This window comes from Propithecus coquereli, unplaced genomic scaffold (assembly GCF_000956105.1).
Source record: "Propithecus coquereli isolate 6110/MARCELLA unplaced genomic scaffold, Pcoq_1.0 Scaffold115, whole genome shotgun sequence".
Classification (NCBI taxonomy): Eukaryota; Metazoa; Chordata; class Mammalia; order Primates; family Indriidae; genus Propithecus; species Propithecus coquereli.
This window is the reverse complement of record NW_012135525.1, coordinates 6,242,605-6,246,158: the sequence shown is the minus strand read 5'-3', so window position 1 is coordinate 6,246,158 and position 3,554 is coordinate 6,242,605. Positions and strand designations below refer to the sequence as shown.

General features: G+C 35.5%; 1 protein-coding gene across 1 annotated transcript in view; it reads right to left on the bottom strand.

The window, feature by feature from the left end:
* IPMK (inositol polyphosphate multikinase) overlaps positions 1–3,554 on the bottom strand; it is a 51,384-nt gene that overhangs the window by 11,776 nt on the left and 36,054 nt on the right. The window lies entirely within an intron of this gene.

The window sequence follows — 3,554 nt, the reverse complement described above, 5'->3', positions numbered from 1 at the left end:
AAAAAAAAAAAATTGTGCTGAACCAAAAATGAGAACGACCCAGTTAGGACTTGAAAAAGTTTTAAGCCCCTCAGATTTAAGAGGCATAAATCTTCTACTTCAAAGGGTAAGAGATAAATTTTATCACTTGGACAAAGGAAGATGGGAGGAGGGTTATGACTATGCAGAAGTAGGTGAAGTTCTGTGTTTAAAACATAGCTACAGGATGGTATGAGAAGATGGGGAAAGAAGCAGCAAAGGACCATTCCCTTCACATTCTCTTCTCCCATCTCCAAGCACCTGGAGCAAACGGAAGGAAACAGATTCATTCTCTCTCTATAGCTGCATAAGAATTTCAGTAACAAGGCTTCTATTTCAAATATCAGAAAAGTCTAATTAGATTCCAATACAGTAGATCCTTGGCATTTACCAATTTACCATTACTTGAGAATCAAGAGACTCCAAAAATCTCACTGTGGTGAAGCTATATGGAAATATAAATATAGTGAGTGAACCCTGCTAACTATCACAGCATCTGTATCTCAGTGGAGGGTTGTTATTTTCTATTAATATCTGCCAATTTGGTAGTGATTAAAAATAAACAATGAACTTTCTTTATGATAAGCAGAGATGACAGAAGCCAGGATAGAGACTTTGTAGGTCTGAAAATGAAATCCCTATTTCTACCTTCTCCTCTTAGAAAGGAGGAAAATACAAATGCAAACTCCCTATATAAAAGGAACACAATAAATGTTTGCTGAATGAATGAGTGTTTGCCCTTCCTATTCCTACTGCCCAGTGGAACTTTGGACTCAGCCTTCCCCACGCTATAATAAATTGAGTCATTCCTTTCAGTAAATAGGGCTAAGCATCATGGGTTTTATTTGATGTTATTTAGACTGGTCAAATGTGTTTTTCTTTATCTTATTTTCAGGTTCTTGATATGTTTTATATGATTAAAATCATCAAATAACCATGAAATTATTTATTATTAGCCTTCAGAAATAAAACCTTACGCTAAGGCCTACTGAGGATTAGTTTGGTACTTTCGGTTCTCTGGTCTCAATTTTTTTTTTTAAGTGAAAATAAGAATTTGAGATTCTCATTTCTCTTTCCCTCGAAGTTATAAAAATAAACATCAAAACATGCTTTAGAGATGCAGTTATTAAGAAAGAATGTGATATTAAGTATCTAGCAGCTTACCACAAGTGCTTTTGAAGAAGATAAATAGGAAAATAGGACATGATCTGAGTACTGAGATTTTTACTGATTTTTTTTTTTTACAGGTCATCAATAGAAATAAATTTGAATATTTTAATTCACTCTGAAAAATGTTATTAGCAAATTCTTTCCCTAAAATAGAAGTAGTAGGTCAATGCTGAGATTCAGTTACTTAAATGATCAAAGTTATTTTACTACAAGGCAGTCTCACTTACAAGGCAATGCCACAGACTAGACAACAAAGGACACCTTTTCATCTAGACCCCTCTGGGTGTACAGTGAAACAGTATTTTCCCATTGTAGGTCACAACCCACAGTCCATTACTGGATTGTAAATTCAACTTAATGGGTTGTAACCAAAAGTTTCTTGAATGAAAGAGAAAGAGAAAATATGAGACTGTCTCACATACAGCAAGACTAAGTATTGTGTGGTTTAGTCTCATCTTAAAAACACTGAGTTGTGATGTAAAAATGTATTTATTAGATGTCATAGACTAGTTTTAAAAAACATTTGACTCGACAGAACATCACTGTGTCATTATGATGTCTACCCAGCTCAAGAGCTACCCTCAGACCCAAAGAGGTAGCCCCTTTGCAATCACTGTCACACTTTGGGAATCTAGCCCCACACAGCCATATAGCCACTGAAGCAGGAGCGAACATCCTGACACAAGCTTGGTCAGTATTGCCAACTTGGAACTGGGACTCAGATAACCTATTGGTGACTTCTGTGGGTGACTGGTGCTACAGAAGCACAGGAAGGCAGAGGAAAGAAGAGGAAGAGTTGAAAAAATGAAGAAAATATACAGAAAGAGATCTCTCTGAGCTCTGATACAGTTCAGTTTCTGATTCCAGTCCCAACTTGGGCTTAGATGCATAGCCCTTGACTTTCACAAGACACCCCAGTATCCTTATAATAAATTCTTCCTTTTTGTTTAATCAAGTTCATTTCTATAACTCGCATCCAAAGCATCTTAACTGAAATGGCAGAGTTTAAAGCAACTGCTCTGAAAGCAGAGAAAGCAGGCTCAAAATCTGAACTCCACCATTTGGTAGCTTGTGCCCTCAATAGCACTTCTCTAAACCCCAATTATATGTAAAACAGAGATAATTATAGAATCTATCACAGGGATATCACGAATATTAAATGAGGTAAATATACTATAAAGAGCTTAGTATAGTGTCAGTCCTAGTTCCATAAATGAAAATAAAAATATTCCCTCACTGCCTCAAAAATAAAATTTCGTATATTCAAGATATAACTATTGTCAAGGTACTAGTCTAGGATATATAAGTGAACAAAAGATAAAAATCTTGTCTTCATAGAGCTGTTTTTTAAGAGCAGAAATAGCATTGTATTTAGCATAACTCCTGGTACACATCTGGTACTCACTAAACATTTATTAATTTTACCTGTAAGCATATGTAAATATTAAACATGCACACTGTTAATAAATATTAATACCTGCTAACCATGTCAGCTTACCAATGAGTCCAGGTTGAACTTCAATATTCAATATAAATAGAAATATAAGATGATTCTCTGGAGTTTACACATACCCTTCCAGATAAGATAAGCATAATTTAATAACCACAAAATAAAAAGATGTAGTCACAACTCAATTAGGTGTTTGAAAATGGATACTCTCCAACTCTTGAGGCTAATATCAAGCCTTAGCCTGCAGTTAAATATTAACAAGAACATCTACTTATTATACATTGATTTTATCTCAGTTAAAATAACTCTCTGTTGCATGTGTCATGACTATAAAACACACTCAATCCAACCACTAACCTCAAGCAGGCCTTTAATGTTGCTAAACAATCATCCTATATTTCCCAAATCTAGTCATTTTCCATCCTCTCAGATTACTATTTCATACTTCCTTTCTCATCCATATTCCCAGCTTGCTTCTCTATTTATTTTTTAATTCTGAAGAAAAAGTTACAGATTAGTTATGGTAAAGATTACTGCAGTAAATATGAGAGCTGGGTATTTTTTTATGCTATATTAATGGCAAAAAGATGATGATAGCAAATAGAAAATATGCTCTAAAATTCATCAAAAAAAATCTGAAAGACTAATAGGATAGATATATTCTATCCAGAATAGTTTAAGTTCACTCTGACCAAGGCCAAGCATACAAATTAGGCCAGGTGCGGTGGCTCACGCCTGTAATCCTAACACTCTGGGAGGCCAAGGTAGGAGGACTGCTTGAGCTCAGGAGCTGAAGACCAGTCTGAGCAAAAGTGAGACCCCCCTCTCTACTAAAAATAGAAAAATTAGCCGGGCGCAGTGGCATGCACCTGTAGTCCTAGCCACTCGGCTGGCTAAGACAGGAGTATTGATTAAA